Raw genomic sequence first — 12,243 nt, forward strand, 5'->3', positions numbered from 1 at the left:
AGGAGGGGGAGAGGCAGGGAAGTTCTGTTCTGCTAATGGAAGTGCTGTGCATTCGCAGAAAACTTAGTCTGGATCCGACCTAGGATTTGGAAGTCCCAGGTTCGAATTCCTGCTCATCATGACGTCCACTGTGCTTCAGCCACATTCCCTTAGCCTGACCTACATTGTAGGAGTTTTAAAAGGATAAAAGGGAAGAGAGAACAATATGAGGTGCCCTGAGCTTTGTGGAGGAAGGGCGGGACTCAAAATTAGTAGATAAGGAATGCACTCTGCACCTGCTCAGAAATACTCCTATCCTGTCCTGGTTCTAGGGTTCCTCCTGACACACTAAGTCCTGGGAGGCCCTGGCTCTATCCTCAGTTGCATCTGACAGAGTGCCAGAACTTTCCTGTGTTTGTGTTGTGGATGGCCCTTTGAGGAGGTCACTTTTCATCCTCGGGGGGGGGGGGCTGAGTATGCCTGGAGCCAGCTGCACGTCTGCAACTGCTCTCTCTGTACCTTGTTTCTGTTTCCTTGGGAATTTACAAGCCTTACAATAAGAATGAAAATAATCATGACATATGGGAGCGTTATTTGGTCAATGATTAAAGCAGTTCCATAATAAATAAAAAGCTGAAGACTTTGGGGGTGGAGGGCACACAGCTGAGTTCCCTCTCCCTGGCAGATGTGTAGCCAAGAGTGGTCAGAAATTGAGCTCCAGAGAAATGAAACCAGATACAGTCGAGATTGGAATAAAACCTCCCCTTCAAACAGCAGGGTGTTCCCAATCCATCCCGCCAATCAGAAATGCCTTTTTATGGGGCCCCAAATACACCCCTCTGCAAACAGCCCGTTTCTAAGCTGACCGGAGCGGAATTGCTGGAATTACCTCTCCGTGGCTCCTGGCCATATTTGCATCATGTGGGTGGGAAAGCTGTCACCAGAGTGGGAAAGAAATATTCCGCAGAAAGCGAAAAGAGCGGAGTCATCCCTTAGCAGTTAAGGTAGAGTCAGCTTAGCACAGACTAAGGCACCTCTGGGTCACATTTGGCTCCTCTTCCAGTGTTCTTTCTGCCACAGGGCTGTGTAAAAACCACGAAAAAGAAATAAACACACACGGCTGTCTTTTTCTCTTCATCTGTAACGTGAAAGGAACCGTTGGATCAAACATGATGAAATCCTGTAGCTCGTCAATAACATGGGGGGGGGGAGGAGAAAAGAGATCCTCTCCACTTGACCAACTTTATTGTACCCTTTCCTGTGGGCACATTTGCCCACCTGGCACAATTTGGAGACAAAGGGAACAAGGCGTGTCTTAACCTGGTCTGCCAAGTCACTGGGAGATTTAAGAGGTTCGGCTGCGAATCAGCACTCTGCGGGTTCGAATCCCACTACTGTCAAGAGCTCAGCAGGTGGCCTTGGGCCAGCCAGTCCTCTCAGCCCCAGCTCCCCAGCTGCATTGTGGGGATAATAATAACACTAACTTGTTCACTGCTCTGGGAGGGGCACTAATCTGTCTAGAAGAGTGGTATATAAGTGCTGCTGTTGTTGTTGTTATTCCAATTATCCGAAACACAATCAACAATAAGCAGTCTTCACATGTTATTATTGATTGGCCTTGCTAAGCTGATACAAGTTTCCACTGGAGATCTAAGTATCAACCAGATATTGGCATAATATGTACGCTGTTCCTAGTAGCGCCGTCTTTTGTAGTTCTGTAGGTGTTATGTCAGAAAGCTGCAGTTTTTCCATACGAATTGCAAAGTTTTTCGAGATGGTTCCGAGTGCCTCGATGACAATGTGGACTACTGTTGCATTCTTCTTCCATAGTTGTCTTCTTCTTCTTCTTCTTCTTCTTCTTCTTCTTCTTATTATTATTATTATTATTATTATCCCTTACTTAAATAAAGGAAAGTGCTGTCGTCTGTGTTGCTGATAGGACAAAATTGCAAAGCGGTGCGAAAAATATAGAGGATGAAATTATGAAGAGAAATCAAATTGATGGTTTAGAGGACTAAAAAAGGGGAGGAGTTTAGTCCCCTCCCGAGTAGTTCCAGGGCTGGTTCCTGAGTATTGCACTTTGTTCTGGAATGTTCAACCTTAACTGCCGTGGTTTGGGGTCAGCTGAGGAGGACGGGGTCATTTAGAATCTCCTGTGGCTCTTTTCTGCAGGGTTGAGTGTGTTGCTCCTTATGTCCCTCATTTGCCACGTTTAGCATTCAAACGCAAGCAGACAAGCTTTCAAATAAATTATGTAAATAAATAAATAGAGAGATTCACTGATCCTGTTGTGCTCTCTCGTTCCACATACCACTAATGCAGTTTCTGAACCCTCCTTTCAGACTGTCTGGGGCCATGAAAGCATAACTGCTATCCAGTTATGAAAACCAAAGCCAATTAAAGGAACCGTTTGAGATACCTATCACAGGCACTCATAGACATAGCTCAAGAGATATAACCCTCCAATAACCCTGGCTCTTAAATCTGATCCTTCACTCCAGGGCTTAATTTGACTCTAGATTCACTAGCCCGGAACCCATAAATGTGTGAAGCAACAATAAAGCAGTGCCTTTGAGTATGTATGGTGCATCATGCGCTTTCCATGGAATGTCATGATGCCAAGCCACAACCTATTTTGCTTTATTTTATTTTGCTGTTAGATCGAATGGTTTTATGTAAGGGATGCATTTTACTTACACTGATTGTTTTGTTGCCTTAGATACTCTTTTGTTTGCTTGTGGTATTTTCCCAGTTCCTCAATCCCAGCCCCACGGCATTGTTTTGTTTCATTAAGAATCTTTGCTGTCAGATGTACATTCTGCATCTGATGAACAGAACTGTGGTGGTTCTCAAAAGCTTATGCTACAATAGTGTTGATTGGTCTTGAAGATGCTACTGGACTCCTTGCTATTTTGCTACTGCAGACTGGCATGGCTAACTCCTCTGGATCTAAGGGCCAAGCTACAAGTGACGAATGACACAGGTTGGACACATGTCAGCTTCCCTCAAATTTTGATGGGAAATGTAGGCGTCCTGGTCTTGCAGCTTGGCTCTCCGACTGCTGTCCAATGGACTTTTCAACTGTCACTTGTCCAACATTCTGCCAAGCTGCCTACATTTCCCATCAAAACTTGAGGGAAGCTGACAAGTGTCCAACCTGTGTCATTCGTCACTTGTAGTTTGGCCCTAAGACATACAGTGAAATCCTAGGCATTGATTTCAGTAGGCTTAGCCTGAGTAACTCTGCTTAGGATTTCACTGTTAATTGTCTTATCATATTTTGTATTCTGCTCTCTGATTGACTAAATAGTCTTTCTCATACTTCTGCTCAGCCTCATTCCATTATTCTGTTTTACAGGAATCCGTTATGTTAGATTCAAATGTTTTCATCATACTTCGTAATTCACAGAATAGTTCTTATCAGGGCTCATTTTGAGAGGGAACGTGCAGGAACGCAGTTCTGGCAGTTCCCCAAAGAGGTCACTTGTCAGGTGGCCCCGCCCACCTGACCCTCGGCAATTTTGGGCCCATTTCAGCCTGGATTGGGGCCGAAACGACCCGGATCGGGCCTCTGATAGGTGGTGGATCACTCTCCCACTCAGCAGTGGCCCAATCCTGACTGTTTTGGGCCCCTTTTCAGCCATTTTCAGCCCCTTTTTGCCATTTTGGGCCCAATTTCAGTCCTGAATGGCCACGATTGGGTCCAAAACAGCCAGGATAGGAGATGTCAGGGGGTGTGGCATATGCAAACCAGTTATGCTAATGACACACTTCCAGTGATGGCAAGGATGTGGCATACACTAATGAGTTAAGCTAATGAGTTATGCTAATGAGTTCCTCCAGCTCTTTTTGTACGAAATAACCCGTGGTTCTTATCATGTTTGCAATTACCTTGAGACCCAGTAAGAAAAGCAGGAATCCTTCAGATTTCAGGGGGTCTGTGAACTGGGATGGGGAAAATATTACAGCTTTATTTTCACGATATTTTCGATGTAATTGATTTCCTTGTATAATCCTATGTCTTTTGTTTTATGCATTTAAAAACATTCCGAGAAAGGCTTCACCAGACTGCCAAAGGGCTCCACAGCACAGAAAAGTTTAAGAACCCCCCTGCTAACCACTCAAGGAAGCTAACCACCACTACCGCTGCCTAGAGAACTGCCAAGGAAGGGAGCAGTGGGGGGCATGAGTCAACGCAACCAAATGCACAAGGATAGGAGGAAAATCAAACGGGCGAGTCAGCAGCACTGCCAGTTCTCCAAGCAAAGTCCAAGCCTGCCCTGGAAGGTTTTATAACCCTGGGCTGGAATAGGCAGCGTAGGCAGAAGGGAGGTCCTGTGAATTAAAAGCCCTGCAAACTGCACAGTGAACAGGGGTTGTCAAATTTACTGTGTCAGATATGAGTTGATCTCTAGGCCTGTTTGGTTTAGCACTGAACGATTCAAAGGTTGCAGGGCCATTTCCACACTACTTACCTTCATCTGGAATACCGTGGAATGTCGCGAAAAAATGCAGAAGGCAGCGTCTTCTCGCGCAAAACTTGCACGAGAAGATGCTATCTTCCGCGGTTTTTTCATGACATTCCACAGCATTCCGGATGAAGGTAAGTAGTGTGGAAACAGCCATAGTTTGTATCGGCCCACACCCCCAAACCGCACATGCACAAAAACATTACTGATCCAAACCGATCAGCAGCCATTAACATAGCTAAAGACTACTTAGTAGGGATCTCATTCCCCCAGTGGGGGTGGGGGATCCCCCGTTCCCACTTTTCACCCCTGGCACTGCTTATCTGGCCAGCAGGGAGAAAGGCAGGGAACGGGCTTCCCAGGCACGCTCCCAGGGCCGACACAATGACATCACTGATGTCATTGTGCTGCCCTCCAAGTGCTCCCACGCTTCACAGCAAGCTGGTTTAGGCCCCAAACGGCCAAATCATGCTTGTTTGGGGCCCAAATTGGCCTGCTGCAAAGTGCGCGTACTCTAGGGCTGCCAGATCACCCTGCCACCCCCACCCCTCCCTACCTGGCCAGCGGGGGGGGGGGGGGTGCGCAGCTTCCATGCGTGCCCCCCTGCGGCCCCGCACGCAGCAACTGCCGAGAGCAGGCCTGTTTTGGCCTGGATCGGGGCCCCTGTGGAGCACTGGAGCATTCCTGTGCTCTGCAGGGGCCCACAACGGGGCCCGATCCGCGCCAAAATGGGCCTGATCCATGCCAAAATGGATGCGGATCGGGCCCGTTTTGGCACGGATTGGGCCCATTGTGGGCCCCTGCAGAGCGCAGGAACGCTCCCACGCTCCACAGGGGCCTAAAACGGGCCCAATCCGTGCTGAAACGGACCCGATCCGTGCCAAAATGGGTGCTGATCAGGCCCGTTTGGGTACAGATTGGGCCCGTTGTGGGCCCCTGCGGAGCGCAGGAATGCTTCTGTGCTCCACAGGAGCCCACAACGGGCCCGATCCATGCCCAAACAGGCTGCATGGTGATGTCACTTCCCAGCAGTGATGTCATCATGCTTGCAGGAGCGCGCGCGTGCACTATGCACGCGCGCACCCCCCCTCCAGGGAAGAGCCAGGTCTCAATCTCCCGCTGGGAGATCAAGGGGGCCTGGCAACCCTAGCGTGCTCTCCCAGCCTTGCATGATGACATCACTTCCTGGAAGTGATGTCATCATGCTGGCACATGCAAGAAGTGTTCCAGTACTGCCAGGAAGGTAAGCACGGGTCCCCCCTCTCCCGCCAGGAGGGTAAGGGGACCTGGCAGCCCTAGGGTTGCTAGCACAAGTTAGGAAATTCCTGGAGATCTGGAGAGGTGAAACCTGGAGAAACCTGGAGAAAGTGGAGTTTGGGGAGGGAAAGGACCTCGGCAAAGCATAATTTCATAGAGTCCACCCCCAGACCAGTTGTAATTCCGGGGGATCTCCAGCCACTACCTGGAGGCTGGCAACCCTAGGCAGCCCTAATACTTAGACAAACATCAAACAATATGATTTTTTTTAAAAAACCCTGAAGTTTCTTCTTCTTAATTACTGTCTCCATGACTGAAGTCATATAAACAGCGAGCCATCATGTTCAAATTCAGCTTTTTATTCATGACTGATTTATAAGATTTGGGACTGATTTAACTGTCTGTTGCGCTGCCTCTGGAGCACAGCAGTGGTAAAAAGAGGAGAGGAGAAGGAGAACTCAGGCTGTGCGAGAACCCGCATGAGCAGCCCATTGCCTCCTATTGCACTGTTGGGAATGAACGCCATGCAGCAACCTGTCAAACAGCCACAGACAGGTCAGTGAACAGGCAAACAGTCCATTGAAAAATCAGCCTCCTGTTTGCAGCTGGTGAACAGGACGTGAACGGAGCCGACAGGTGTTCAGGTATTCTCACCCTGCAGCTTGTAAGGACTTTATAGCCCCTGAAGCCTTTGAAGGGCAGCAGAGCACAGAGCCAGCATTTCCGAGTTCTCTGTACTATGCCATGAAGCTCACTACAACCATCTGTTTCTGAGTCTAGCCCACTTTGCAGGGCTGTATGGATAAAAGGGAAAGAGGAAAAACATTCGTGGTGCCCTGAGCTCCTTGGGGTAAGGGCAAGACAAAAACGTATTACAGAGCCCTGAAGTCTATCATTCTGAGAAAGCACATGTGATATTTTCCAGAACTTCCATGGAGCTTGGACAAATCTGTACCCCATTTTAGAAATTAATTGTTAACTAGGAGACAACTAATGCATACATCTTAGGAATGGCAACACAGACGGTCAAAATCACTGATTTTCTCGGGACGTGCAAAAAAGCAGATACTAAGATTGTTCAGGGTCAGGGTTTATGTGCATTTTCCTCAGAAAAATGGGAATTGAAACATTCAACATTCCCAGCTGACACGAGACGCTTGTTTGCCTTTTGTACTTGGAGCTGAAGGCAGCACTTCAAACGACGTCTCAGCCAGGCAAAGGAGCGTGTGCGGTTTGCTTCATTTGTTTGTATTCATATTACAATTTATACCCTGACAAATCGATCTAAACATGTTCTCCTGACAGCCAATAGTAAACAATAAAATACAACCATAAAGCCTAGTAAGCAGCAATTAAAGCCATAATGAAACATTAAAACCGCATGCTTAGCCAGTATAGACATGTAAAACACTGCAGGGGGGGGGGGGGCAGGATCAGTGTAGTTTGCTCCAGAATTTGTTGTTGTTGCTACATTCTAGCTCCATCCTGAGAAGAATAGAGGTGGGGGATTCTTGACCCCACCTACTAGGCTTGGAGAATTCCATGTTGGAGAATTCCTGGAGATTGGGTGGGGGGAGGTAAGGAGGATGGGGCTTGGGGAGGGGAAAACCTCAGCCCACCCTCCAAACCTGCCATTTTCTCCAAATGATGATCAGTTGCAATTCCAGGAAATTTCCAGGTCCTACTTGAAAACTGGCAAGCCCACCACCCGCCCATCCGGCAGCTACCGCATGTCTCCCTCTCTTCTTAATGAGCTGCATTCTTCCCCTCCAACCCCCCCCCAACCAGCCAACTCTAAAGCCTTCCTCCGCTCTAAGGATCTTTCATCTGATGGAAGAGGCTCTTTAGTTTGGAGCAGGGCTTTTCTTCTGGGAAAAGAGGTGGTGGAACTCAGTGGGTTGCCCTCGGAGAAAATGGTCACATGGCTGGTGGCCCCGCCCCCTGATCTCCAGGCAGAGGGGAGTTGAGATTGCCCTCCGTGCCTCTGTATGGAGATCAGGGGGCGGGGCCACCAGCCATGTGACCATTTTCAAGAGGTTCCGGAACTCCGTTCCCCCGCGTTCCCCCTGAAAAAAAGCCCTGGTCTGGAGGAAGGATTGACACTTGGCTGAGCAGATCGGGAGGGTACAAGCCAGCAGGCTGGATCCGGGCTAATTTTTCCGCTCATGGGAAGGAAGGTAGCATTTCTGCCAGTTCCGTCTTTCTGCCCTCCATTTGGTCCTCCTCATGCCATTTCCCTGCAGAGCAGCATTTGGGGGGGGGATCAATAGGCTGCAGGGAGCAGGGGAGGGGGGGGAATTCTGTTCAGGTGACAGCAGGGGTCATTTTATAGAAAAAGAGTTGGAGGAACTCATTAGCATAGCTCATTAGCATAACTCATTAGCATATGCCACGTCCTTGACATCGCGGGAAGTGTGTCATTAGCATAACTGATTTGCATATGCCACACCCCCTGACATCACCTACCCTGGCTGTTTTGGACTCAATCCTAGCCATTCAGGGCCGAAGTTGGGCCCAAAATGGCAAAAGGGGGCTGAAAATGGCCGAAAAGGGGCCCAAACCGGTCAGGATCAGGCCACTGCTGAGTGGGAGAGTGATCCACCACCCGTCAGAGGCCCAATCCGGGTCCAGGCTGAAACGGGCCCAAAATAGCCAAGGATCAGGTGGGCAGGGCCACCTGACATGTGACCTCTTTGGGGAACTGCCGGAACTGCGTTCCTGCACGTTCCCCCTCAAAATGAGCCCTGGGTGACAGCAGTGCTTTCCGTTAGTGGAAAATTTAGTCTGTACAGACTTCCTCCGCTCTAAGGATCTTTAGTCTGTACCCAGCACCTAGGGTTTTTGAAAAAGCATGATATGACATCAACCTGTTGAGAGTTCCTGTACACCCCCCGAAAGACAGCCAACGCAGGGCTGTGGAGCAAGCCTAGGGATGCCAACTCTAGATCCAGGCATTTCTGGAGATATGGGAGGGGAGCCTAAGGAGGGCAAGGTTTAAGCAGGGCCAGGTCCGCAGCAAAGCACAATGCCACAGAGTCCACCCTCCAAAGCTGCCGTTTCTCCCAGGGGGAGATCAGTCGCAAATCCGGTAGGTTTCCAGGCCCCTCCTGGAACCCTATAGATCCTATAAGCAGCTGCCTGTGATGCAGGCACCACTCTAGCGATCCGGAGGAATGATCTAGCTCTGAGAGCCAAGCCACAAGTGACGCCTGACCCAGGTTGGACACTTGTCAGCTTCCCTCAAGTGTTGATGGGAAATGTAGGCGTCCTGGTCTTGCAGCTGTAATGGAGAGCCAGGCTGTAAAACCAGGACGCCTACATTTCCCATCAAAACTTGAGGGAAGCTGACAAGTGTCCAACCTGTATAAGGCGTCACTTGTAGCTTGGCTCTGAGTGCTTGGAGGAAAACCTCCTTCCGGCTTGCTTGCTCTCTCTTTGGTTCTTAAGCATGCACGAATGGAAGAAAAGAGCAAACGCAGCTGGTTTGAAGGCGTGCCTTGCAAATCGACGCCTGCAGACTTTTGTGTCAAGTTGGGAAGGGGGCAGAGAGTGGCTGTTACAATACAACACACACACACACACACACACACACCCCACCAGCAATCCTGAACTGCTCACCAAACTGTTTGCCCCATCCCTTTGTCCACTCCTCCTTAATAACCACCTCTTTAAATCACAGACATGCACAATGGGAAAAGAAGATGACTTTCTCCTCTTTAGAAAAGAGCCCAGTAGCACCTTTAAGACTAACCAACTTCACTGTAGCATAAGCTTTCGAGAACCACAGCTCTCTTCATCAGATGCATCTGATGAAGAGAACTGTGGTTCTCAAAGGCTTATGCTACAGTAAAGTTGGTTAGTCTTAAAGGTGCTACTGGACTCTTTTCTATTTTGCTACTAGTACAGACTAACACGGCTAACTCCTCTGCATCTTTCTCCTCTATGGAGGAGCGATTCATCTTTCTCCACTGAGGTTGGAATGAAGAACGCAAGGAGGAGAGAGAAGCTGGAAAGGCCCAAGATTCTTTCCAGCTCAGAGGCTGCAACTGGGCCCACCGGGAGGCCCTTCGTGAAGGGAAGCCTGTGGAGGGATGCTGGAGGCTTCGCTTTGCCCTGCGAGATGGAGATACCCATTGCGTAATCTTGACAGAACCTTGGCTCTTAGCCAGAGTGCAATTCTTGCTGCATTCTCTGAGGCTCCATGATTCACCCAATGACGCTCCTCCCACTTTCTCCTCTGCTTGATTTGATTTTCCCAAAGGCGAGTTATTAAATTTGGGAAATGAGAAACAATGGGCAAGAAAACAAACAAACAAACTTGTTAAGCTTGATCCAGGTAGAAATATGCCCAAACTCCCAGCTTTCCATCCATTCTGCTTTATGCTTCTTCTTGTTCTCAAGTTGGGTACTATGGAAATGAAACTTGCCCTGAAGGCCCCACTGTGGAGTACGGACGACTAGTTGGCAATGTGTGAAGCGCAGGTCAAGCTGCCTTATAACGGAGTCAGACGGTTGGTCTGTCAAAGAGAGCATTGCCTTCTCTGACTGGCAGCTGCTCTCCAGGGTCTCAGGTGGGGGTCTTTGACCCTACCTGATCTTTTTAACGGGAGATTGGATCTGGGGCCTTCCGCATGCAAAGCCAACGCCCTGCAACCGAGCCATGACCCCTTTCCCTCGGCAGCACCTAGTTCCAATTCTGATATTTCCGGGATATCTTCTCCCTCTCCAGCCTAGGAGCACGAGGGGCCACATTTTACCTGGCAGGAGAACTTTCCTCCTGAAATGAGGCTTCCTTGAAGGTCTCTATAACCTTAGAGGCCGTTGGGGGTAACTTTCACGTTCATGATGTTCCTCAGTTTGAGTACTCCATTCCTTGGGCACTGTTTGAGCTGTCCTCGAGCCAGCTGCCAGTTCTGAGCCCCACCTGACTCTCTGAGCCAGAAGGTGATTGGCTAGAGCGGACCTGCCTTTCTCCTGCTATGAGCAGGGCTCATTTTGAGGGGGAACGCACTGGAACGCAGTTCCGGCAGTTCCCCAAAGAGGTCACGTGTCAGGTGGCCCCACCCACCTGACTCTTGGCCATTTTGGGCCCGTTTCGGCCTGGATTGGAGCCGAAACAGCCTGGATCGGGTCTCTGATGGGTGGTGGATCACTCTCCCACTCATCAGCAGCCTGATCCTGACCATTTTTGGCCCCTTTTCAGCCATTTTCAGCCCCTTTTTGCCATTTTGGGCCCTGAATGGCCAGGATTGGGTCCAAAACAGCCAGGATAGGTGATGTCAGGGGGTGTGGCATATGCAAATCAGTTATACTAATGACACACTTCCAGTGATGGCAAGAGGCGTGGCACATGCTAATGAGTTATGCTACTGAGTTCCTCCAGGTCTTTTTCTACCTAGGCATGATGGATTCCAGAGGTGGAGATCAGAGGCTGGAGGAGGTCCACCAATGAGGGACCCAACAAGGAGGGGGAATAAGCTAGTTTAGGGACCTCAGCCTTCTGGAACATGAAGGCACCTCTGTCAAAGAAATAATTCCAGGTTCTTATTAAACTCCAGGAGGTGACAGAGGCAGGTAAATTCCCCCTGTAGGAGCTCTGCTTTTGTGTGTTTCTGTGGTTCTCTGTGGTTCTTTAGTGTCTGGCCCACATGTGATTATTGAGCAACCTTTCTCCTAGAGGGGTAAAACAGAGGGATCTTGCACACCCAGAAAGATGGCGTTTTCACAGGGCTGTCAATTGCCCAGTGTTTGACTTACACTTTTGGGACTCCGATCTTGAGTTTGGGATCAGGCATTTTGTTGAATAGTCCGGGTACTTGGAAGGGGGGGTGCGGGAGGGAAACTTTGCTTTTTCGTTCACCCCACATCTTGATCCACCAAAATACACCCGCAGTGCACCAAAATCTGCAAGGCCCAGTCCATTTTAGGAACCATGTTCCACCCCATCTTTGGCCTCATCCACTGAGTAACAGGTCACCGGATGGTGACCATTGGAGACATCCTTACATTGGGTTCATTTCACTTAGATCATGCTCATTTCACTAGCACATGACCAGTCAATGACTGCCGGTGCAGCCTTATGATGCAGTGTGGCTTTGTAGTTAGAGTGTTGGTCTAGGAACTGGGAGAGCTGGGTTCGAATCCTCACTCTGCCATAAAGTGCCTTAGATGACTTTGGAAGAGACACCTTCCTTCAGCAGAACCTACTTCATAGGGCTATTGTGAGGATAAGTGAGAGCGAGAGAACCTTGAGCTCCTTGGAAGAAACATGGGATAAAAATGTTTAGGTAGAAAGCAAGCATGAAGATGGTGACTTTGGTTGGCATTCGCCTTTCCACTGGTCTGGGAAGGTCTATGGTGGCAGCCAGTGCATGGTAACAATTGCCCTCCTGTTCACTTCAGGGACTTTACACAAAAGAAGTTCCCAATGGATTGTGCCCTGTATGAATTAATAGAAGTTATCATACGGATCGTCAGTTCTTGGATACATGCAAAACAACTAGGATGAGATTGTTTTAATAGCATTTATCCAATGGTA

This window comes from Eublepharis macularius, chromosome 16 (assembly GCF_028583425.1).
Source record: "Eublepharis macularius isolate TG4126 chromosome 16, MPM_Emac_v1.0, whole genome shotgun sequence".
Lineage (NCBI taxonomy): Eukaryota > Metazoa > Chordata > Lepidosauria > Squamata > Eublepharidae > Eublepharis > Eublepharis macularius.